The sequence below is a fragment of the Bubalus kerabau genome, chromosome 20 (assembly GCF_029407905.1).
Source record: "Bubalus kerabau isolate K-KA32 ecotype Philippines breed swamp buffalo chromosome 20, PCC_UOA_SB_1v2, whole genome shotgun sequence".
NCBI lineage: Eukaryota > Metazoa > Chordata > Mammalia > Artiodactyla > Bovidae > Bubalus > Bubalus kerabau.
The window spans coordinates 37798541-37825195 of NC_073643.1; the positions used below are offsets into that span (position 1 = coordinate 37798541).

At 41.9% G+C, this 26655-nt stretch overlaps 2 long non-coding RNA genes across 3 annotated transcripts in view; both read left to right on the forward strand.

Annotated features, from left to right (window-relative positions):
• The first annotated feature begins 240 nt into the window (after positions 1 to 240).
• Positions 241 to 26655, forward strand: part of LOC129635173 (uncharacterized) — a 43298-nt gene continuing 16883 nt past the window's right edge. For both annotated transcript variants that reach the window (XR_008706136.1, XR_008706135.1), the window contains exon 1: positions 241 to 959. This is a non-coding gene — a long non-coding RNA (uncharacterized LOC129635173). The remainder of the gene's footprint in view (positions 960 to 26655) is intronic.
• Positions 4745 to 26655, forward strand: part of LOC129635174 (uncharacterized) — a 30584-nt gene continuing 8673 nt past the window's right edge. The window contains exon 1 of the long non-coding RNA XR_008706137.1: positions 4745 to 4842. This is a non-coding gene — a long non-coding RNA (uncharacterized LOC129635174). The remainder of the gene's footprint in view (positions 4843 to 26655) is intronic.

Below are 26655 nucleotides of genomic sequence, written 5' to 3' on the forward strand. Positions count from 1 at the left end.
TGCAGCAGTGACAATCTCTTTTGGCTCAGTTGCCAAGGGGTTATATTGTTTGCTGTCCTTTAAGAGCCTTTGCTAAGTTGAAGTCAGCTTTGTCTCGCCTGCCACTGAGAGATGCTGTAAACAGAACTAGATGTTTCCAAGGAGCCATTTGCCCAGTGGCTTTTCTTCAGTTTTTTTTTTTTTTAATTTATTATTTCTTTGCTTTTGGCTGTGCTGGGTCTTCACTGCTGCACACGGGCTTCCTCTAGTTGAGGTGAGTAGGGAGCTGGTCTTCACTGTGGTGTGAGGGCTTCTCATTATAGTGCCTTCTCATGTTGCAGAGCATGGACTCTAGGCGTGAAGGCTTCGGTAGTTGTGGTGCATGGGCTTAGTTGCTCCATGGCGTGTGGTATCTTCCCAGACCAGGGATCGAACCCATGTCCCCTGCATTGGCAGGTGGATTCTTAACCAGTGGACCACCAGGGAAGTCCTCTTCCGCAGTTTTTGTATCTCTGACATAGAAGCTACAAAGTTATGATAACTCTTCTCAGTTATTATGAAAGTATTTGCATAGATTTCACCTGAAAAGTGTGGAACACACAACCGTGCTTGGTGGGTGCTTTTCTCTTGGGAAATCCACTTGAGTATGGAGGAACCTGTCAGTTGTCTGCAGGAGACACAGACATTTCTTTTTTTCCAAGAACAGAACTCAGATTTTTCTTGGACAGTAATGTGTCTAGGTCTGCGGGTGAGTCATGATTGGTCGAAGTCTAGCCTTTGCCACCTACCCCTGTACTAGGGAGCTGCTGATACAGCTCTTGCTGATTAGGTGTAAATAAAAGTCAGCTGAGGCATCTTGGAAAGCAGAGCTTGTGTGTACCACCCCTCTCTCTCTTCCTGAATTGTCAATGTGATGCCAGAAGCTACAAGAGTCATCTTGCAACTATGAAACAAGAAACATGAAGACAAAAGGCCAGAAGGTAACCATTAGAATGAAAGCTAGTGATTATTGACCTTCATACTCCTTGTGTAAGCCACAGAGAGTTGGGTTTTGTATTGCTTTAAGCCAAAAAGCACTCCTAATAGCTTATTGCTGGTTATTGCTGGTGGGGTAGGTTTTGAGTCTTTTTGCCTTTCTTTCCTCATATAATTTTAATTTTCTTATTTTTGCTTTGGAATAATCATCAGATCTTTTATGTATCCTTTCCAAGGTATCTATGAGGTGTGTGTTAGTCTCTCAGTCATGTCCATTAGTTGTTAGTCTCTTTGCGACCCCATAGGCTATAGCCCACCAGGCTCCTTTGTCCATGGGATTCTCCAGGCAAGAACACTGGAGTGGGTTGCCATTTCCATCTCCAAACCTATGAGGTAGCACAGTAAAGTAAAGAAAGAAGCTATTGAATTCAGAAAGTTTGAATATGATTATCATTTGTTTCAGGGACATGACCATCATGGGGGATTTAAATCTTTTTCTTGGACAAAGATTTTATTTTATTTTATTATTTATTTTTTCTTATTTTTTTAAATTTTATTTTATTTTTAAATTTTACAATATTATATTGGTTTTGCCATATATCAACATGGATCCGCCACAGGACAACTATTTCATTGATTTTTATCAGAGTATAGTTGCTTTAGAGGATTTAAATCTTGAAGGCTCAGTTTTCTCATCTGTAAAATGAGGATGATGATAACCACATCAACAGTAATGATAATAGCTGACTGACACGTGATGCTCGTTTATGAAATGCTAGGCTCTGAGCCAAAGAAATTTGTTGATATTATCAAAGACTTCTCAACATGGTGACAATGTAGATATTTTAAACATTTCTAGTGTATTGAGAAAACGAAATTTATAAAAATTAAGTTACTCATCTGAAGATTTATGTCTTTGAACTCATCTCTTTCAGGTATTTATTCAATGTCAGTGTTAGCCAGCCTCCAAGGAAGCCCCCAGGGATCCTGGCATCCTAATAGCCGCACTCTGGTAGTCTCCCACAGTGTCCCAGGTTTCATATGTGTGAACATGGGAATACAGCAGAAGGATTGGTCTGTCACTTCTGGGATGAGATTATAAAAGCCTGTGGCTTGCATTTCGAGTTCTCTCTCTCATCACTTGCTCTGGGGGATGGAGTAGCTAACTGCCGGGTTGCAAATACTTTCAGAAGCACACAGAGACATTCACACAGAAAAGAACTGAGGTTTGCCAAACTGTGGATTTCTCAGCTCCAGGCCACTCTCAGATGCCTGTAGCCCCAGCTAACATCATCTTTATGAGAGACCTTGAGTCAGAACCACCCAACTTAGCTGCTCTCGAATTCCTGACCCATAGAAACTATGGGATAATAAATGTTTGTTGTTTTAAGATGCAAAGTTAAGGAATATTTTTCTGTTGGAGCAACAGATAACGAATACAGTCACCTTCTCAGGGCGTCTTTCCCTGATTCTCCTATTTAAAACTGACTCCCTCCCTTGCTATCCCAGAACTCCCCAACCTCCTTACACTTTTTCATCTTAGCCCTTATTACCACCTGAAGCCTCTAAAGACAGGGGTTTCTTGTCCATTTCATTTAACACTATATCCTCAGCACGTAGAGTGGCTCACGGCACATAGTAAGGGCAATCACTATTTAGGAAATGAACAAATGCTCAGCTCCACAGTCTCCACTCTTAAATATGTTTCCTGTCTCATTTGCAAAATAATGCATGAAAATGCCTCCTGGAATGTCTGGTGTTTGTTTTCAAATTTGAATGACCTTTTGCAGTAGGAGGCTATCAATTTTAAGCCATATTTCTGTTAGGACTTATCCCTACTGTAAGTCTTCTCAGTCTGTGAATCAATACATAGAAGGAATTTTAGGTAAGATGTCTATTAGAACAAGTAGACCCCAATTCTAATTCCATCTCTACCTCTCATTTGTTTGTAACCATGAAGAATGAACTTTCTTCCAACTTCTTTTTTCTCATCTTTGCAGTTTCCTTTTTATTCAAACACGTTGTCTTATTCATCTTCGTTATCTTAGAAAAAAGCAAACTACTTTAATAATTTTCTAATAATTGTGCCTATTTCATCTTCATTTATATTAAAAGTTTTGCCTAGCAACTTTTTGATGATGATCTTAGGGAAAATAAAGGCCAGAAGGCTTGTACTTGCTTGGTCTTGTCATCAGAGCCCAGAGTTAAAGCAGCTTAGATAACATACTTGGAAATTTACAAAGCTGTGTTCAAGGACTTGCACTGATCACCACAGTGGAATATTTGAAGAGTTAAGGCCAGGGGCATCTACCCAAGTCTTTGATCTACAATAGTTGCTAACTTAATGAGGCTTTTAGGTTTAAGGCATCATCTCACCTACCAAAGTCTTTTCTATGGAAGAGGGTGGAGTAAAGAGTGATTTCACAGTAGAGTTTAATACCCACTACCTAGTTTGGGAAAGAATTATTTAGAACATACTTCTTGACTCCTCAGTACCAGCTCTTCTTTGTCATGTATCCTTTGTTCTGAGTTTTGGTAGTATTTGGGTCATCTGCTCTTGTTGATATTCAACACTTCCATTTTCATTTATATCCTCCCTGTTTCTGAAGGTAACTTTGGTCAAGGTTTTGTGTTAATGATAATTTCTCATCCTGCAGTATTTACCTTGGCCTTTCTTCCCATCTCTTTCTCTGTCCCTATCTCATTCTGTATCTTAGGATGTTTTGATTGAAAATAAGAACATTTCAGTTCAAGCTCTTTTGGAAAATATGGACAATCTACAGAGGTGACATAAATGAAAAGTGTGAAGATAGAGCTTCAGATGTGGTTTGATCCAGAATTTTATGATGTTACTAGATATCTAGATACTTTTTTCTGGAATTTGCTTGATTCCACTTGGCAGCTTCATCCTATTACTGGTTTCCTTATGGTTTCAGAAATTGGTACTGTCAGGAAGCTCCCACTTCAGCAAACCATACATCCAGAAAAAGAATATGCACCTGTTTTCTTGGGTTCCAGGCTACAACATGAGGATCTGCAAGAGTTCACAGGCCAAGAAGAGGCTACTGGTTGACCCCTAATATCTATTCTTCTTTCCTAGTAACGTAATTGTAGCCAGGCACATATATGCCTAGAAAAAAAAAAAAAACTTTTCCATCTTCCTTTGCTGTTAGTGTGACTGTGTGACTGAGTTCTAGCCAATGAGAAGTAAGTGAAACTATTGTGTACAGTTGTGCTGTTTTTTCCCTGGAGTAAAAAGAGGAAATGAGTGCTTTTTCGTTGCAAGCAGTCTTAGAAATATGCAGATAAGAGCAGAACTTGAGGAAGAGAAGAGTAACAAGACAGAAAGCTTGGGCCCCTGTTGCTGGCGCAGAGCAGAATTATTATACCAGCTTGAGTTGTATCTGATAGAGAAATAAACTTTGATCTTGTTTAAGTCACTGCTGGGGCTTCCCCCATAGTTCAGTCGGTAAAGAATCTGCCTGCAATGCAGGTGACCCTGGTTCAATTCCTGGGTTGGGAAGATCCCCTGGAGAAGGAAATGGCAACCCACTCCAGTATTCTTGCCTGGAGACTCCCCTGGGCAGAGGAGCCTGGTAGACTGCAGTCCATGGGGTTGCAAGAGTTGGACACGATTTAGCAACTACACCACCACCACCACTCCCCCAAGTCACTGCTAATTTGGAGTCTCTGTCCCATTCACAGCTGCATCCTTTTAAAAACACCTGCCTAATACTGACACAATCACTGACCTAAGGGGTGAAATGCAAGGATGGGTTCAGCTGAGGTCACACATTCCCCTGCTGAGTTTGGGGTGGAGTCGGCTGATCTCCAAATACAAATTGAAGACTGTTTAGAACAAAGAGGGAAACTACTACCAATTATTCAGTAAGCCTTAATTTCCTTTCTCTACCTCTATTTATTCTGGTTTTAGCTTTCATAACTAGTTTGCTTACAACTCAGAGATTGTTGTTGGCTTTAAGCAGCCCAAACAGATAAATAAACAACAAAACCAGGAGGTTGTCACGACATCTTAGAAAATGGTGGTACTCAAACCAGGGTCTGGTGACCGCTGTGAGGGGCATGCTGCCCCTTTGCAAAGATGACAGAAGATTGAGATGCACGTCTTCCTTTGATTTTCATTTTTTGTCAGGAAAGGCTGTGTCTTTATCATGACGAATATGCTCAGTACTTGTTTGTCACTTGAATGTGTTTAATCACCGCAGCACAGAGAATTAAACAGGCTCTCCAAAGAGGATCCTGAATGTGCCATTAACCAAGAAAAATGGGGGTAAGAAATAGATTGTAAAAATATGGAAATAGCTCTAAAGGAAAATACATTTCCCCAGTGGCACAAAAGAATAAGTTTTAGGATATATGAATAATGGCACAGTGATATGTACCACAATTATGGAGAGGAATCAGAAATAGGGAGAGAAAAATCTTAGAGTAGACATTTGCCAAGTTCACCTGCTTTCATTTAATTTCATGGTTTGCTTGTTCATCTGGGAAGTCATGGATGGGGATTCAGAACTTAGCATGCTGAGAATTTGTTTTCAATGTGTATACCTGGGAGGCAGTTAAGGGTGGGGTGAGCTGGAAGGCAGTTCGCTTTTCTCCTTGTCCAGATTTACCTGGAAAACCCATTTCACAGATTGAAGTCAATTGCCAGCAAGTAGTATTGTTTACCCTTATAATTTCTCTTGTGTAAAAAATAAAGTCTTTTTGGATTTCAAAAGACATTGCCCCAGACTTTTTGAACAGAGTTAATCAATTTATCTTTAATAAAGTAGAAAATTAATTTATCTTTAATAGAGTTAAAAATCTGTATTAAAAATGCATTAAAGTCAGTGGAAGAAGTCCCCACAGTACTCTGGCAAGGAGGAGAGAGCAAACACAAGAGTGCAGAAAAACCACCAGCAGATAATGAGGAAATTGCTCTGAAGGTTCTTGTGCTTGCATTTGCATAAGAGCTCCAGCTATGTGCATTGTTTCACCTAAATATTTTATATTATGTCACCTTAGGCTGTATCACACATCAGTCAAAGTTCGGAGCTTTTGCTCAGTCTCTCTCTTTCCATTGTTGTGTGAACAATGTGCTTCAAACACTTGTCTAAACAAGGTCTATTGCTGCTGCAGGCGGCAGCAGTGACTGCTGGGATATCAAGCTAGAAGAGCGGGAGAGGAGTTGAGCTGTTGGGTGGTTCCACCGCATGCAATTGCCTGGCCTGGATTAAACACGGACTTGGTGCCCGTTGATTCTGGCTGTTATTGGATATATTTGCCTGGGTTATTGTACAGTCGCCTGCCAGGTTCCTCTGTCCATGGGAAGAACACTGGAGTGGGTTGCCATTTTCTTCTCCAGGAGATCTTCTGAACCCAGGAATCTCACCCAGGTCCCTAGCATTGCAGTCAGATTCTTGACTGACAGCTATGAGGGAAGCTCATGGGTATGGGCACCACACGTCTTTAAAGACTCACCAGGATAGTATGGTGCAAATGGTTGCTTTGTTCGGGCCGAATCGACAGTCACATGTATACAGCCCTCAGTTCTGGTGTTTTTTATAGACTTAAAGGAACAACTTCCCATCCTAGTTAAGTGGCCTGTGGAGAGTATCATTCATTCTCAATGTTTCCGGAAAATCAGATAGAGCTTTTCCTTGTTTGCTGAGTCTATGCCAAGAATGTACCAAGACCACTTAAGCATCTAACTCCTCTGCTCCAAGCTTGCACACAAGCTCATGGTGGGACCTTGTGGCTCAGAATTAGATGGAGAATGTTCGATATCTCTTGGCAATGACTGAGGGGCTGGTTCCTGTACGTGATCTGGGGGACCAGGATGGTCATTAATGGACAGCATAACATTCTGGGAGAGAGTGGGATAAATAGAGGGAGAGTGGAACACAGAATTCGTCAGTCTAGGGAGCTCAAAATGTTTTCAAGAACAGTGGGCACGGGCCACAACTCGTGATTTTTAATGGAACTGAAATTGATATTTGAGTGACTCTTAAGTCTGAGCAAAGAAAGCTCTTGATTTTGATGTAGGGAGTTGACACCTGGAATGAGTCCCTGCCTGCTGAGCTATACTGGTCTCAACTGAGTTAAGCTCTGCAGGAAAACACTTCTGTCATGTTGGCGCATGATGCTACATTGTCTATTGTAGAGACCATGGTGCTGGAGGCAGGGGACAGCTAAAGTTAACTCCCTGCCAGGGTCTTCAGTGTCCTGGTCCTCTAAAGCCAGAGTTTCTAAAGTCCTTTGATCTTCAGAATCCCCCGGAGAGCTGTAAGCATTCTGATTTTAGGTCCACCTTGACTTACTGAATGGGACCCTTTGGTATGAGTCCTGAGATGAAGTCTTTGGGAAAAAAAATCTCTGCAGGAGGTTTTGAGGATTGCCTAGAATTAAGAATTGCCTTGAGCAGCATTGCGTCATGGTGAAGTGTGGATACTTAGAATCAGACTGTACAGGGTTAACCCCTGTGTTGCTACTTCTGAGCTCTGAGCCTAGACTAGTAACTTCTCTGTATTTCAATGCTGTCACCTGTAGACAAGGGGAATGATAGTACTTCCCCACTATGCATGAGTGAGGAATAATGTGTGAAGAACTTAGCATAATGTCTGGCATGCAGTCAATACTCTCTATAAATTAACTGCTGCTATTAGCTATTAGGACATGTTAGTCTTTAAGAGCCAGATCTAGTCATAGCTTCTCCATGCATCAAAGACCAGAACAATGATAATAGCAAAGGGTTATGCAGTATTTCAGAGGAGGCAATGGCACCCCACTCCAGTACTCTTGCTTGGAAAATCCCATGGACGGAGGAGCTTGGTGGGCTGCAGTTCATGGGGTTGCTAAGAGTCGGACACGACTGAGCGACTTCACTTTCACTTTTCACTTTTATGCATTGGAGAAGGAAATGGCAACCCACTCCAGTGTTCTTGCCTGGAGAATCCCAGGGACGGGGGAGCCTGGTGGGCTGCCGTCTATGGGGTCGCACAGAGTCGGACACAACCGAAGTGTCTTAGCAGCAGCAGCAGCAGCATGCAATATTTGTTTTGTGTCAGAAAGCACAAGGTTTTTTCCCAACAATTATACCATCTCGTTATCACAAGTTCTCCCTAAAGTAGGCTGTGTTAGTATCTCTATTATTTAAAGGAGGTATCTGATATTCAGAAAAGTGAGGTCCTATAGCCAGAGTCCCATTCCTTACAGCTAGTGAGTGGCAGTGCTGGGGTTTGAACTCGGGTCTAACTGACCCCAAAGCCCTTGTACCTAATAAGGGCTATCTTCTTCTGCTGTTGTACCTACCATAAACCTCTCCTTTATCTGAAAAAATTATAGAACTGAAAAAAAAACCCATGTTCACTCAATACTCCTCCCTGTCTTCTGTGTATCTGTACCAGCCACAAACTTATTTAATAAAGCCTTATGTTTTTAGGGTGTTGAATGTTTTCTCAAATATCTAACACCTTCTTCCTCTCTGCTGAGAATGACTGTCCTTGAACATGGTTTAATCTGCTTTACACAACTATGATCTTGGATAAGCCAGCTTATTGTTTCCTGTATGAACACTGTGAGCATTTTAAGGACAACGAGAGTATTTATTGTCCTTCTTTTTACCATCCTCAGGGCCCAGCCCAGTGCAAATGAAATAAGATATCATGGGCAGATCTCAAAGAGCCTTTGCTGAAAGCAGACTGACCAAGTTTGGGTTCATATACGATTTTTCTTTCTGAAATCTCTCCATTGGAAGTTGAGACTATATTCCCTGCTCTGGAACACTTAAAATTTCTTATTCTCAATTCCATATCCACAGTCTATGTTGGGGAGCCTTAAAAAGATCCAAACGAATTGAAATTAAGCTTTTGGAGAGATATCTGTACTCCCATATTCACTGGAGCTTTATGCACAAAGGCCAAAAGTGGACATAGTGTAAATGCCTGTCACAGATGAACAGATGATGAAAATGTGGTATATACATACAAGGGATTATGACTCAGCCTTCAAAAAGAAGGCAGTCCTGCTATTTCCAGGTCCTTCAGGACACTGTGGACATTGTGTCAAGTGAAATCAGTCAGTCACAGGAGGGCAAATACTGCATGATTCCACTTTCATGAGGGGTATGAGCCCGTCAAATGCACAGAAGCAGAGAGTAGAATGGTGGTTGCCAGGGGTTGGGGAAGGCGAACTGAGGAGTTACTGTTCACCAGGTATAAAATTATAGCTTTTCTATATGACTAAGTTCATGAGATCTGCTGTATAACATTGCACCTATAGTTACCAACACTGTACTGTGTACTTAAACAGTTGAGTAGATCTCATCTTAAGTATTATTTCCATAATTTAAAAAAAACACAGGGTTACTCACATGAAGTGGGAGTGAAACTGCCTTATCTGTCAGGTTAGATCTGTCTCTCATTTGCCTTTGTCTCTCCTGAAGGTGCCTCTTTACTGCTCCCTGACACCAGCATCCTCTCTACTTGTGGACATTTCATGGTCTCTTTTGTGTTCAGGGAGTAGTCAGATAGACCTTCATTATAGCCTTGAAGGGCTCTATATTTTCCTTCTTAGCATGTTTTCCTAGCATATTGTCCTTTCAAAGACTTTTTTTCTTTTTTAAAAGATGCTTACTTAAATTTATGTTTTCATTTTTTGGCCACGTTGCATGGGATCTTAGTTCTCCGACCAGGGATCGAACCTGTGTCCCCTGCAATGGAAGTATGCAGTCTTAACCACTGGAAAACCAGGGAAGTCCCTCAAAGCCTGTTTATCTGTGCCTTTACTTGACTCATGTCTCCACTCTCAGAATGAAGTGCCTATTTTGCACACAATATTTTCCCTTATCAGAGTGCCTGGTCCTCACAAAATATTTTATGAATGAGTGGATGGATTTATTATTATTATATTTGTGGAAAATAAGCATGGAGAGTAATACAAGTCAAATGGTCTCAGTCACAAAAAGGGAATAATTGACTCACATAATTGAACACATCAGGTTTCGATTCAGGAATGGATGCAAAAGGAGGCAGATGCTTAAACAGTGAGCATCAAAATCTGCTTTTCTTCATGTCTCAGCTCCACTTATATTACCTTCATGATTAGGAAGTCTATTATCTCATGGTGAATAGGCTGCCACCAGCTACAGGCAAGTATACTCACAATTTCATCATCTCACTGAAAAAAAAGCTGTTTTCTTCTCCAGTCTTCCATCAGAAGTCCTGGACTTGAATGTCACTGGCCCAACTTGAATAACATACTCATGTCCTGAACCAATCACTGTTGCCTGGAGGGAGGATCATGTGAATGGTCCAGGCTTTGATCATGCCCATGCCAGGATCTGGGGAGGGTGCGCTCAGCCCCACTAGCAAAGTGTATTCTGAGAGTTGGGGAGGTATTTTCCCCTTGCTAGGACCTAGATGTTATCCCTGGAAGGAAGAAGATGGGGTCCTGGAGAGACAAAACTCACAATTATTCACTGTGGTTCAAACTACTTCTAAGTCTGATGAGTGTCCCTGAAGTTAAGAAGTAGAAAAGCTCTTAGAAAGAAAAAGCTCATTGACTAAAAGAACTCTCCAGATTACTAAATGAGGCCCTCAACGGCAAATTTCAAAGTAAAGGCAAAATTATCTGTACCAGCGTACTCTTCACTTCTTTGCTAGTAAGAACCTTCACTGTGATTTATTATGGTGAAGAGGTGTACCTTGAGCCGGGCGGAGCACACTGTGGATGAAAGACAGCACAGGATGGAGCAGGGCTTAACCAACGCAACAATCTGTACACATGTGCTTCCTTAAGTGGAAATTGCACAGCCTCCTTCCACCCATATCTCACCAAGTCAGCCAGGCTTTCTAGGCTTCTGTATGTCCTACTAGCTTCTGTTTTCACTACGTTATTCCAGGGACCCCAAGAATGGTCCAAATGATGGAAAATGGTCCAGCTGTCTATAGTAAGGCTTTAACTTCCTAGTGAAATTCTCTTGGATAATATATTTATCTCTAACCTGAGGTAGCAAGTGCTTGACTTTCATTTTGGGCTCAGCAATCATTCATCTTCTTAATGCCATCAGTTTTTTTTTTTCCCCCTGAAGAACTAGCCCTCCTGCATTGAATGTGGGCTTGCATGTACAACTCTCCTGCTACAGAAACTGAGAGGTGAGGAGAGGAGAGCAGACTCCTCCTCTGCCAGTTCTTTGAAAGAGCCAGGGGCTGGATGTGTGGCTTGAGTTCAGCCAGTCAGATGCTCTCTCTTGTGACTTAATTCTTGAAATAGTGATACAAGCCTAAAAATTTGGAGGAATTTTCATGGCTGTTGGTGGCAATGGTAGTGACAAGAGTGTTATCACCTGTAATATACTTGACTAGACTATTTCTGAAGAGAGTTACTATGCTTCCTGTTTCTATCAAAATCACCCCTGCAGAGCCCTGGCTGTCCCCACACCCTACTTCCCAGCTTCTTACTGGAACTGAGCCATTTAAATAGTTCCAATGAATCCTTCTTGCCAAAGGTCATCCCAGTTGGTTTATCTTCCCTGAAGCCAGGAATCCTAACTGATGCCTTTTTTTTTTTAATTGCTTAAACGGTATTTTATAGGTAAGTAATTCTAATTCCAAATTCATCTACCTTCTGGAAAGCTTGCACCTTAGGGTGAAGCCACTGGGCTGGGTCAGAAGCACTAAATTTAACCCTCAGTGCTGTGGCCATTTAGCTGTAGGATTTCAGTAAGTTATTTAATGTCCATCTCAGTTTCTTCATGAAATGGGAATAGAAAGACTTTCTGAGCATAAGGATATTGTGAATGCCAGAAAGAGTGTGTAGCAGAGTCCTGAAAAGATAAAAGGCCATGTAAACTATCAATGTGAGATAGAATTATGTGGATCATCCATGAGTGGATGAATTTAATTGAATTCTTCAGGGTTGCAACTGTATTCTACCTCCACTCAGCACATGCTAATTACTGACATTGGGATTCATGTATTCATTCCAGAGACTTTTATTAAGTGCCCACTATGTGCCAGTCACCAGTTTCTAATTAGCATTTTTATAAGGAATTTATCATTTGCTACATGTCTGTCATCTTCTTCCACTTCTACAGAATACATGAGTCAGATCTCCATGCCTGCAGGAGGAAATCACTGACTAGTTTCCAGGTGTCCTGCCTCCATTGCTGAGTATCTTTTTCCTCCTGAGAAAGCCTTGATGAAACAAGGGCAGCCAGGAAACAGCCTTTCTTTCCTGCAATGCTTTTACTTTCCCCAACCAAAAAAAAAATTTTTTTTCAACTGTGTAAGTCTTGGTGCTATATCCCCCACCTCTACATACACCTGCCCCAGCATTTCTCAAGTTGTCCCTGCTGGGAAGGGGAGAAGACCCTGATTAGCAAGCATTAAGACTTTGATATCAGTAAGTTCTGGCAGAACAAGCAAGGAGGCAGGTGATAATGTTCCCAACTAAAGAAATATTATTTTCTGACAAGAATCAAAAAGTAAAGAAAAAAGGTGAGATCTTCAGTTCAATAACCGAGAGCAGTGCACTAGTCTTGAAATGAAATGTATGTGATATGCACTGAAAGCTACATTGTGTGATCAGCAGGGCAAAATTTCAGAAAACGGTTGCAGGTAATAGTGATGACTTGGAAACCTTGACAAATGGAGTTTACCTGAAATGAGCTAAGGATTTGCTTATTCTTATACGAACCTAAGTAGATCCTTCTTTCTTGCAAAGTATTATAGAATCAGTTTTTCTTGGAGATTTATTTGTCTACTGTAATAAAGCTACAAAATGATGCTAGCCGCAATTACTATCTAGCTAATTCCAATGATGTAGGGGGTGAGACCTGAGGTGAAGTTGACATTTTTAATGTCAACTATTGATAATTCTTACAAGAACACAAAGAAGAGAAAATTTGGCTGCCACCTAATTATTCATGGTGATTCGATATTTCTGGAGTGCCAGCTCTACCAAGGGCACATGAGAGTGAGCACAAAAGCACATTTCGAGAGGGGCCCTTTGCTTTTGTTCCTCAAAGCTGCTTGTTTTACTGAGGCGGACAAGCCTCCCTCTGCTGGGACTGGCTTCTGTTTACCACTTAAAAGCAAGCCTTTGCAAGAGGTGACCCATAGGAATGTGGATTCTCAAAATGTGGGACCTTAAAGGGACCTTGGAAATCATCACATTCAACCTCCCCTCCCTGCCCCTGCCACATTTCTCCCCCAGAAACTCAAGCTGTAGGACCTAAGGGAGTTGTAAGATGGTGACACATGTCATACTGGAATAGAAAACTAAGAATTTTGAAATCCTTCCACCAGCTATATTGTCTCTCCATTTTTGAAAACCAGAACCAATTTGAAGATATAGCACAGTTTATATACCAGGTTATAAATGGCTCTATCAATCTGTGAGGTAGGGTCTTTGCATCCCCTTTCTTAGGGATTATCTTGTTCATTTTAAATAGATTGTTTTCTAAACTCTTGTGGAGTGGAGGAAGGGAGAGGCAGATGTCAATTTCCAGAAAACATCTTCTGTGAGAGCAAACAGAGAAGACTGGAGAGTGTGAGAAATTCAGCTTCCAGAGAGAGGCTCAGTGGGCTTGATGACCTTGATGTTCATACTATAGTTGTTATGGCAACAGGAAAGTGAAACGATGGTTGCTAAGGGACACCGAACTGAAGCAATCTCCATTACTTACTGGTCACTCCACTTTGAAACTCAGAAATCCACCCCAAGCTGGAATGAGTCAGCAAAACAAATTTTTAAAGATGGAGTTAAAATTGGGTTACATTTAGTACTTTTTGTTCTTGAGGAAGGTCCCAAGATTTGGTCATGGTTGGAGCAATTGTTTTAAAGGCCTCAGATGACTTAAATGCGATAAAATCTTCCAAATGGGAGGCATTCTTATGTGGCCACGTCTGCAAACCTTTGCAGGCATCATGCCACCGTTTCATTTACAAACAGATGAGTTTTGAAACAGGTAATATATTCACAGTGTCAATCTTTGCCTCAAGAAAGGTCAATATAATTAGTGAAGAGAAAGCTCAGGCTGTACCTGAAAGTGACTAATGAGTCATTGAGTGGAATGTTGCCCTGTGCCATCTTGGGGGAACTGTCAGTGACATCAAAGTTCATTTTCCTGAGCGATGACTCTCACCCTCCCTCAAAAATTTCCCGGTGTACAGAGGATTCTTTGTTGACCAAGTAATGCTGGGAAACGGTGACCACAGTGGAATTAAATGCCCTGTGTTGTGATGCTCAGGTCGGAGACCACATGCATGAGTCATGTGGAGATGTCCTCTCTCCATCTGGTACACAGTAGGCACTCAATATATATTTGATAAGTTGTGTGGGTGACAAGAAGGGACAGACGACTGTATGCAAGCAGCCTGTGGATGCACATTTTTGGACATGTGCAGAGATACATGAAAAATGGTTCCTGTCCTTTAACCCTTCTTCTTTCATTCTTTCCCTCCTGCCTGAGCATCTTTCTTCCATCTGCATACATTTCCTGAACATTTTCTAGCTGCCAGGTGCTGCCAGGTGCTGGGGATACAGTGATGAGTAAGGGTATGCATTTAGCCTTCAAGAGGCTTGTTCACAGTGGGATCGTGGACTTGTAAACAACTGTGACAGGCTGCAAAGTGTGATCATGGAGGTATGAGTGATGCAATGGGAATAGAGAAGAACCAGCACTGTCTGGGGGTGTCAGGTGGGCGCTGAGAGAGGCATCCTCATGCAGCATCCTTAACCATGGGTGTGCATGTGCATGCATGTCCTCTCTCCCATGGGTGTGTGCAAGAACTTGTTTGTGGGTGGTGTTAGTGATTTGTGCCAGGGAAGTTCCTTGGGAAGCAGATACCAAGTTAGACGTAGGCATGGAAGAGGGTTAATACCTGTGAAGGATGAGAGGAAGGGAGGAAGAGTAGGCAGGGAACGCCTTCAGACCATGAAGTAGGGCTGGCACTAGGAACGGTAAGGTGAAAGGAAGGCCTAGGAGCCTCACATTGTAGGATAGACCTGAGAGAGTCTTGGCTCATCCAAAGGAGCCCTGGTGTGAAGGTTACCTGCAGAGGCATTTCAGTACATGTCAGGCCTGTACCATGCTGTGCTTCAGTCTTGGCTGGAGTGTACCTGGGGACTGGGGGGCCTCCGCTAAAAATTGAAGCAGAGTCTGAAACAATCATGGTGGAGACTGAGAGCTAACTGCACTCTCTGTTTCTGTCTCTCTCTTTTTTCTTTCTCCTTCCCTCCACCCACCCCATATTGTGGTAAAAAACACACAACATAAAATTTACCATGTTAGCCTTTTCAAGTGTACAGTCATGTTAAGAATATGCACATTGTTGTACAACAGTCTCTGGAACTGTTTCATCTTGTACAATAGAAATTTGATATCTCCCAAACAACTTTCCTTTCTCCCCTCTCACAGTCCTCCAGTGACCACCATTCTATTTGCTGTTGCTAAGAGTTTGATTCTATTCTGCTTTCTGTGACTGGCTTATTTCACTAAGCATACTGTCCTTAAGGTTCATCCCTGTTGTAGCATATGTCAGAATTTCATTCTTTTCTCAGGCTGAGTAGTATTCCCTTGTAGGTATAGATCACACTTAAAAAAATTTTTTTTTAATTTATTTTAATTGTAGGCTAATCACTTTACAATATTGTATTGGTTTTGCCATACATCAACATGAATCCGCCAGAGGTGTACACGTGTTCCCAATCCTGAACCCCCCTCCCACCTCCCTCCCCATACCATCCCTCTGGGTCATCCCAGTGCACCAGCCCCAAGCATCCTGTATCCCGCATCGAACCTGGACTGGTGATTGGTTTCTTATATGATATTATATGTTTCAATGCCATTCTCCCAAATCATCCCCCACCTCCCTCTCCCAAACACTTTTTTATTCATTCATCTGTTGATGGACACTTAGGTTGATTCTACCTGTTGGCTATTGTAACTACTCAAGATGAACATAGCTGTGAAGATATTTCTTCAAGATGCCATTGTCTTTTGAAGGAGATGTGAGTGGAATATCCCCATGGCTTCGGCACTGTTAGAGTTCACATCTCTTTTTGGATGGATTGCCACAATGCATAAATGGAGATGCCCATCATCCAGATGTTTGGGAGAAGCCAGATGATTGATACCAGGCTATTGTTTTAATATCCAAGTTTATCCTGATTGTTTTGGGCAACTCCTTCTCTGAGAAATTGTCCCTCTCTGCACACAAAGACATGCCACCTTGCAATCATGATTATGTTATGTAACTATACTTCTAAATGACTTCAGCAGTTTGGATGAAAATAGACGCCTGAGTAAAGTGAGTCTTTTCATTGGTTGGGCTCAGCTATGAGATGTTCTGACCTGGGAATTTGGAATTGGGACACAGGGATGATAGGGAGCTGGTTGGTGGCACTGGATCTGGGAAGCAGTATGAGGAAGCGTTAAGGTAGCTGTGTTTCACTAGCTGTTAAGAAGAAGCAGAGAAAGCTGGGCTTGAGAAGAATGTGCACATGAGGAGTGAATAACTGAAAAGAGCAAGACAGAAAATAGCTTTGCCCCAGCTCTTCCAGTTTCAGTTTCTCAACAGCCTTAAAATTCCACGATATATTCCTGACCCTTAGAAAAATTTCTCCTCTTAAGGCAGTCTGGGTGGGTTTCATTTTTGGTAACCAAATAATTCTGAACCTTTGTGAAAATGAAACTAACATTAATCTCTTCTGATATACCAGCCAGAGTTTTCACCCCGTGGCTGAGAGCAAGCTATAAGAAATAACCCTGCTAATCTGTGAACTAGAGAAGAGATGTTAGTCTTGGACTCAATTTTAGCTCCCATCCTGCTACTTTTTGACTGTGTGACCTTGGACAATCGCTTACTCTTTGGGCTGAAATTACTGCATTTGTAAAATGAGAATTGCTCCTGGCTTATAAAATACTGTGCTTTGGTAGTGTGTGTGATGCGATGGTCTGTGACAAGCACCAATGGCTGCCGTGTTTTGGCTGTACAGCTGGTGGAAAGGCAGAGGGATTAGTTGGTGTTTTGTAAAAGATAATGAGACTAAAATATATATTTGGACTTGCATGTTGTGAACATTAAATACGTTGTTACTATTTAGTAACCTATCAGGAGAATGATACCTGATGCTGTGAATCAAGTTTGGTGTACAAACTATCATCACTACAGTAGCTCATTGAAGGGCCACAGTGGGATGGAAGATTCTCAAAGGACATGGTGGGAGAATGAATCTGGATGAGTTATCTCATACTTCCAAGACAGGCCTCCCCACGGGGAAAATGGAAATAACAGTGCTCTGCTTTATTCATGGTGATTTTGTGAAATCAAGTCAGGCAAAGTGTATTAAAGCACTTTGAATTCTCTGAGTGCTTTTCAAATGTGAGGACTTGGTTATACTTACTTATAAAATTTATTCACTTGTAATTTATTTTGAGTTTTGCTATCATAAATAAAATTCTTTTCTTATACAGTTGATTTATTTTTAACTTTTTTGTTTTACATGATAATATAGTTGATTAACAATGTTGTGTTAGTTTTAGGGGTACAGCAAAGTGATTTAATTATATATGCATGTATCTATTCTTTTCCAAATTCTTTTCCCATTTAGGTTGTTATATAATATTGAACAGAGTTCCCTGTGCTATATGGTAGGTACTCATTGGTTATCTACTTTAAATATAATGCGTACATTTTAATCCCAAACTCCCTGACTAAGGGATTGGTCTTATGAATAAAAATAGGTAGGATTTATACTAGCAGAGAAAGACAAGGAATTCCAGGAAGGGAGAAGATTATGAGATCATGCGGACAGATAGAAGTAAAATTGTATGTGATCTCTTGCTCTCTCTCTCATCTCTGTATCTCCCTCTATTACTACCCCTCTCTCTCCATGTCCATTCCTGTCGTCTCCAGAGATAGAGATAGCTGTGTAGAAAGATATAGAAATATACAGAGATGAGGACAGGAATGAGGAAGGAGTTGATGGAGGAGGGAGAATGGGAATGGAAGGAGATGAGTGGGGGAAGGAAGCTCACCTGACCTCAAAGGAATTTCCTAGGATTTGAAGAATAGAACTATACATTGAGAACTTTTTGCTAATGGAAGCATTTAATCTAACATGGAAAAGTACTGGGACATAGTGAATATTGGGACATATTCCATTTTCTTTGGTTACCCAGTATCCAAGCCCTGTTATATTTACAGCAAAACTCTCCTATCAAGGGTAGTTCTTTCTGGGAAACTGAGGGGGAAACAGAGGTTGAAGATGACCCTGAGACAGACGTTTGTCTGTATGTGGTTCACTGAGGTGCACTCTTTGGAGAAATGCCTGTAAGGGAGACAGGAAAACAGGATGATGTTGAACTGTGTGTAGTTTGTCAACCCACAGGAGCTCTGAGTCTGGGATGGTCCTTTGCTGCTGCTGCTGCTAAGTTGCTTCAATCGTGTCCGACTCTGTGTGACCCCATAGACGGCAGCCCACCAGGCTCCCATCCCTGGGATTCTCCAGGCAAGAACACTGGAATGGGTTGCCATTTCCTTCTCCAATGCATGAAAGTGAAAAGTGAAAGTGAACTCGCTCAGTCATGTCTGACTCTTAGCGACCTCATGGACTGCAGCCCACCAGGCTCCTCTGTCCATAGGATTTTCCAGGCAAGAGTACTGGAGTGGGGTACCATCACCTTCTCCGCTGGGATGGTCCTTTAATGATGTCCAAATTGAGGCATGGGGGCCAGACTTTAGTGTCCCTGTATCCACTGGCATTGATTATGGGGCTGCCCCTAGAAGAGAGTGTACCCCAAGGTGAGGCGACCCCTCCCACTGGAGGATGATTCCTTGGGAAGGGCTCTGTGAGGCATCAGTAGGTGACATCCCAAGGGGTGGGAGGAGCTGGCCGTGGATGACAGCATCCACTCCTTGGGCCGCTTTCCCTGTCTCTGTGCTGCCTGGCTGCTCTGGCAGGTGCACCTGTGTGAGATCAGCCCATCCTAGTCTCTCACCACAGACTTTAAATCTTGAGCAAAGGAAACAGAGAAGAAGGACCCGTTAGTATTCATGGGGCCATGACAGCAGCTGCAGGCATGCTTGTCTTTTGAGGTTTGTGGAAGCAGTAACTAGCCCAAATATGTCTGATACCCGGCTTTCCAGTGTCTCATGGTTCCTTAGCATTTCCACGTCCTGGCTCTTGAATCTCTGATTGATACTATCTTTCTAATATCCTTCCAGTAAATTTCTTTTTATCTGTAAACATTGAGTTCATTTTGGTTTCTTGGACTTAGGAATTCATTACTAGTTTATTTATTTATTTGGGGTTTCACTGGGTCTTTGTTGCGGCGTGTGGGCTTCTCGTGGTGGTGGCTTCTCCTGTTGAGGAGTCCAGGCTCTAGGCAGCACGGGCTTCAGCAGTTGCAGCATAAGGACTCAGTAGTTGCAACTCATGGGCGTAGCTGGCTCTGTGGCGTGTGGAATCTTCCCACACCAAGGATTGAACCTGTGTCCCCTGCATTGGCAGGTAGATTCTTATCCACTGTACTACTAAGGAAGTTTGGACTTAGGAACTCTGATTACTAAAGGCAATGAATGCCAAAAGAGAAAGAGGAAAGAAGGAAAACTAAATTCTAGAATAATGCTGATTATCTATACTAGTATTAAAGGAAGAAAGTATCTTTTTAATAAGATATGACAATGTTAATAATTAGTTGACTATTATTTCCCCATCCCCTCAGACTTCACATCTTTAACCCCAGGCAAGGATAAAAAAGAGATACAATTTTGTTTCAAAAAATACATTTAAAAACAACTTTACAAAATGAGCAATTTGATGCGCTGTGTCAGAGGTGGCATACATTTGGTGACACAAGTTCAATCCTTGATCCGGGAAGATTCCACATGCCACAGAGCAACTAAGCCTGTAAACTGTAACTGCTGAGTCCTTGCTGCCACTAATGAATCCCATGCCCCCTAGAGCCTGTACTCTGCAGCAAAGGTGGCATACACCTCCTCTGCCTCACATTGTCAAGCATATTTGCAAAAAAAGTGAATTTTCAGAAGATGGATCTGATTAAGTGGGTTAAGCTAATCAGTTGAGAAAAATGGGAAACTGCCACTTGACATATTAACATCTTCAGGGGCAGGACAGGCAAAGTCATATTAAGAAGTATAGAAGCTGGTTAAGACTTTGGTGGCAGTTCTGTGAAGGCCTCTCTGGCTAAATCAGAATTAAAGGTTGAAGGGTGTACATAGAACATGAGGTGAGTGGGGATACCATTGGTTCTTGGGGCACATACCCACGGTAGCAGCCCCTAGTAGACTTTCCAAGAAGTGGAAAAGAAAGGTGAGGGATAGAGTAGCTTAAGTATTAATGACAGCATGTTTGGGGTGTTGAAGTCTTTGACTAACGGCTTAATAAATCATGGATTAATAGAGAGGTCTCTGGTGGGGAAATCAAAGTTCTCAACCAATCAACTGATATGTAGATAGAATGCTCCCTGGGTTAGGTTATTAACACTCTGTTAGAATGTACTTATCAAAGCAAGTGGTACTAAATGGGAGACTAAATTGCCTTTCCTTGTTGACTGGATTGAAAGCAAATCAGCTCAAGTGGGTCCCCCACCATCCACATGTTATCCCTTTTGGAGCGTGCCTGCTGATAGAGGAAATGGATCCCAGCAGGAACAGATCTTGAGGTGTTTAATCTCTTACTGATGCTGCTGCAGCGTTGACCGGCTTGAAAGAGCCCGACTAAAAATTGGGATTTCTGTTTCTCAGACTCTTGAGAATGGGGATAATGTGAAAACCCTAGCAGAAGGTATCAAACTTCCTTTCTGGGAAAATTGTGTTGCAAGGTGTTGGGCTTGGAGGAATAAAGAATACTCTTTGGGCAGGTTGGTCAGAAACCTCCTCAGTGAGGAGGTGATATTTAGGGTGAGACCAGTAAGATCAGAAGGAGCCAGCCATGCAAAAAGGTTGGGGATGAGGCTGGGTGTGGTAGGGAAGAATGTTTTAGGCAGAGGGAATTGCGCCAAGAGGAAAGAATTTGGTTTGGTGGGCAGTGTGGCTGAAATTAGTAAGTAGGGGAGGATGGTGGAAGGGGAGGGGGCAATTGGGTACCAGTCATTGTTAGAGAGGCAGGAAGGGCAACAGTATACTTGGCCAAGTAGACTACGATACATAGTTTGGATTTTTGTGGCATCTAAGAAACTAAAACAAAGTACTGATTAGAACAAAAAAGAAACAGACTCATAAGTACAGAGAACAAACTAGTAGTTACCAGCGGAGGAGAGGGAAGGGGGAGGGGCAAGATAAGGGTAGAGGATGAAGTACTGACTACTGTGTATAAAGTAAATAAGCTAGAAGGATATATTGACAACACAGGGATTATAGTCAATCAGTTCATTTCAGTCGCTCAGTCGTGTCCGACTCTTTGCGACTCCATGAATCGCAGCACGCCAGGCCTCCCTGTGCATCACCAACTCCCGGAGTTCACTCAGACTCACGTCCATCGAGTCAGTGATGCCATCCAGCCATCTCATCCTCTGTCGTCCCCTTCTCCTCCTGCTCTCAATCCCTCCCAGCATCAGACTCTTTTCCAATGAGTCAACTCTTCGCATCAGGTGGCCAAAGTATTGGAGTTTCAGCTTCAGCATCAGTCCTTCCAATGAACACCCAGGATTGATCTTCAGAATGGACTGGTTGGATCTCCTTGGAGTCCAAGGGACTCTCAAGAGTCTTCTCCAACACCACAGTTCAAAAGCATCAATTCTTCCGCACTCAGCTTTCTTCACAGTCCAACTCTCACATCCATACATGACTACTGGGGAAAAACCATAGCCTTGACTAGACGGACCTTTGTTGAAAAGTAATGTCTCTGCTTTTCAATATACTATCTAGGTTGGTCATAACTTTCCTTCCAAGGAGTAAGCATTTTTTAATTTCATGGCTGCAATCACTATCTGCAGTGATTTTGGAGCCCCAAAAAATAAAGTCTGACACTGTTTCCACTGTTTCCCCATCTATTTGCCATGAAGTGATGGGACCAGATGCCATGATCTTCGTTTTCTGAATGTTGAGCTTTAAACCAACTTTTTCACTCTCCTCTTTCACTTTTATCAAGAGGCTTTTGAGTTCCTCTTCACTTTCTACCATAAGGGTGGTATCATCTGCATATCTGAGGTTATTGATATTTCTTCCAGGAATCTTGATTCCAGCTTGTGCTTCCTCCAGTCCAGCGTTTCTCATGATGTACTCTGCATATAAGTTAAATAAACAGGGTGACAATATACAGCCTTGACGTACTCCTTTTCCTATGGAACCAGTCTGTTGTTCCATGTCCAGTTCTAACTGTTGCTTCCTGACCTGCATATAGGTTTCTCAAGAGGCAGGTCAGGTGGTCTGGTATTCCCGTCTCTTTCAGAATTTTCCACAGTTTATTGTGATCCACACAGTCAAAGGCTTTGGCATAGTCAATAAAGCAGAAAGAGATGTTTTTCTGGAAGTCTCTTGCTTTTTCACAATATTAATAATAATTATAAATGGAATATAACCTTTGAAATTGTGCATCACTGTTGTACACCTGAAGATTATTCAACATTGTACAACAACTATACCTCAATAAAAATTTTTGGATTTTATCCTAAGTTTAATGGTTTTTAAGGTATAATGTGATCAGATTTCTATTTATAAAAATCACTATGACTTCCACAAGGAGAATGGAGTAGGGGGAAAGGAGTGGAACCAGGCAATTACAGTACAGGAGACAGGCTTGGTCTAGGGTAGTGATGCCAGTAGAGGTCGAGAGAGACTGATGAATTCAGAGTATAATTACACGGCATAAAATGAGGATCCAGCGATGGTTTGGCTGGTGGAGAGGGATCGTTAGAATGGGAGGCAGACAGTGTAATACCCAGGTTTCTATATTGAGTTTATTGATGGTGTGTGGTCTGTTGGGCAGTGTTATATCCTTACATTTTATTCTGTTGAGCTCTTGCTAAGTCAGGGTCTCAGTCTTTCTTTCTCCCCCCTCATGCCTGTCCAGTGTCCAGAGACTTAAAAAAAAGAAAGAAAAAAACCCAGCTTCTCTCCTGTGCAAGCTATGCCTCTTGCCAATAGAAATGAAAAATGGAGCTCCTTTCGGGTTATCAGCACTGCATGACTTGCCTTGTTCGCATGCAGTGCTGGATTCCTGAATGATTTAGAATCAGCTCTTCCTGCTCGGCCCTAATATGAATGCATTGCCTGTTGATTATTTCAGACACAACTTATTACCCTGAATTTAAGACTCCTTCAGCGTTGTTTCAATTAATGTGGCGATGAGTGTGCGCATTAGAATGGCCAAGCAATAGCTAGGATTTAATTGATTTAATTTGCATATCTCATTCTGAAAGAATTATATGTTATAAATTCACCCGCTGGCAGGACCTGACCACTGCTGCCTCCTTTGTGAATGCAAAATTAGCTTCCCTGAAGGTTTTCCCAGCCCTGGTTGCCTTTCGATCACTTAAATTTGTGGTGTTTGTTCCATCTTTTAAGAGGAGAGTACTGAACCCTCTTGGTAAATGAATGTGAGTTCAGGGGAAGCCTGTGAGTAAGGCCAGATTGCTTATGAGAGGACCAGTTGACAATGAGACTAGTCTCACTTTGGAGCCATCTCCAAGGGATCTTTCAGGAACTGTTTCTTTGGGAGCTGAAGTCAAAGCAGATGCTTCTTTGATGGAAAGAATAATGGGAAAGAGAGTTAATGTATCTTTCTGGGCAAAAGTATCTTTCTCAGATATCTGGATACTTGTGTGCATATCATTGGAAGTTAGAAAAGAGAATGTGTAAAATGCAAACAGTTGGAAATCTTATTTTTCATATGTATACCTGTATATAAATTATATTACACATATAAATACACACAAACACATATACAGCTGGTTAATCACCAAGAGTGCACCAGTACATTTATATTGGGCTTCCCTGGTGGCTCAATGATAAAGAATCTGCCTGTTAATGTAGGAGACATGGATTCAATCCCTAGATTGGGAAGATCCCCTGGAGAATGAATGGCAACCTACTTCAGTATTCCTGCCTGGGAAATCCCGTGGACAGAGGAGCCTGGTGGTAGTGGTGGTTTAGTCGCTAAGTTGTGTCCAACTCTTGAGACCCCATGGACTATAGCCTGCCAGGCTCCTCTGTCCATGGGATTCTCCAGGCAAGAATACTTCAGTGGGTTGCCATTTCCTTCTCTACTAAATGGGGCTTAATGGCATCCACCTCACTGGACCGTGAAGGGGCTCAAGAGAGACAAAGACTCCTAAAGTTCTCTCCACAAGGCTTGATGCCCAGGAAGTCTTCCATACACAGTAAGCTTGTTGTGAGCAGTGATCAGGAACACTCCCGGGGGCCTGCAGCATTCCCTGAGGGAAAGGAGCGGGGCGCCCACCTCCCCAGTCTGACAGAGCCAGGAAACACTGGCGCATGGCCCTCCTTGCAGAAGCAGCCTGACGGGTTGTAATCTATGGGGTCACAGAAGAGTTGGACTTGACTTAGTGACTAAATAACAACAAAGTTGTATTAGCTGATGAAGTACTGAAATACTTCCACAGCACTTGGTAAGTAGCTGCTGACTTCATGCTTCTCTTGCCACCCCCGAAAATGCTGATCTCCCCATGATAGAGCAGCTAAAGTGGCAAAACTTGGCCCTTGGAGGGTGCCTCCATGCCCCTGTCCCAGTCTTATGGCCAGCATCTGTTCTAATTGATCCATGAATTTACAGGTTACTGACTATTTTGTATATTATCTGTGTGGAATGGGCATGTAATCAAGGTCTGGCTGAATGTGTCTCCTTTCTCCTTGATTGGTTCAGTGATGAACATAGGACCGCGGTTCAGTCCAGTAAGTTTCAGTCCCAAGATACGTAATGGACATGTTAGAAAAAGGAGGTTTCTCTCATTCTGCTGGTGTTGCTAAGCAGATCAGCATCTGGTTGTCGACTTGCTACTGTGAAGAGAGCTAGACCATCTTGGAAAGCAGAGTTGAGCTATGAAAAGAAACCCAGATTCCTAATGGATACCATCTAGGCATTTGGATTCTGGCACGCTGATGCCTATAGAGAGAGACCTTGGCTCTTTTAGTTTTGTTGGCAGTAATATCCCTTTCAGCTTAACTCAGTCATGGTAAGGTCCTGCCATGTATAAGTGAAGAGACCTGACTGGTACCTCTTACCCAGTAGAGTAACCCACTGGGACTCTTGGGAACAACACAAATTAAGAGGCAAGTGGATTTAGAGGACTTTGCCAAGGATGTAAAAATGGAAATGTCAGAAAATGGGAGGAGAACCCACACAGTTGCTTGTACAAAGAGCTGTCGGTCAAGGTGAAGATATTTTATTTTCTTAAGTAAGTCTGGGACCAGAAGTCACCTTTGCATACTGACCATGCACGCAGTCTCCTTTTTCTGTTGAACTTGCTCATATGCAATCCATATAATCTACTTTCCATCATTTTATTTGTTTTAAAACCACTTCTTAAAAATCAGCAGTTCAAAGGGAAATGCCAGTAAGGCATTTTCCTTAACAGCACTGGATCTGAAGAAGTGAATTTTAATTTAAAGATGTTTTATCATAATGCCCTCAAGCACTGTATTCTTTTCCTCTTTGGCTTATATCAGTTTATTTGAAGACCACGTCATTTTGTCACTTGTACTTTTTGATTTCATAGTAAACTAACTTAATAATAATGTTGTAGCATCAATAATAATATTGATCACTTACTCCATGCTGAAGACTCCTTTAAGCTCTTTGTATGCAGCTAGCCTGTGAGGATGGCAACCATTGTTAGCCCCATTTTAGAGATGAGTAAGCTAAGGTGTTGAAAGACTGAAATGTGCCCAAACTCATACAGCTAGTAAGTGACAAAGTCAGGTCATTGAGCTCACTTTTATAGGATTCTTTTTTTCTATTTTGTACACACATATGGAAAAAACTAACCTTCAAAGGCCTAGGTTTTATGCTCTCTGACATTCATTTTATGTGACTTTTAATTTCTTAGTCCTTCAATGATGTCTTACTTCTCTGTATATCACCTCTAAGTCAATAATTTACAAGACCTCTTATTAGCAACAGGTAATAACTCTTTTTTTCTGGGCAACTCTGATGACCAGTCTCTCTAGCCATCTCCCCTCCCTGTTAAAAGTGATTGCCTTCCATGGATCATTTTGTGTGATTTCTGAAACATCACAGCCAATATTTATCCTCGGTTGCTTAATAAATACAGTCAACACAGCAGCCCTAAGTATTTCGTGAGAACCACTCCTTGATTTCTCAGCAGTAATGAATCTGTCGACCAGAGGATCAGCCTGGAGGGATGCTATTTTTTGTAGGATGGGATGAAAAATTTTGCCCATAAAACAAAACCAGAAAATCTGGGGTTTCCCTCAGTGCTGTTGCCTGATTTTTCTCCACTCCGATGGCTTTACTCTCTATGATGGTTATCTCTCTGCACCATGACAGATGCAAATAATTTCTCAAGTGAATGTTAAGAGATCCAGGCTTAGACCAGTACAGATTTTTGATAAGCATTAAAGTAGGCATACATTCCTTTACAGAAGTGTTTCTTACAAATGCCAAAGAAGACATACAATAGATGATAAAGTCTCATATCTTTCAAATTTAAATTCTTTGTAAAACATGTTCAAGTCAAGCCCCCTCCTTAGT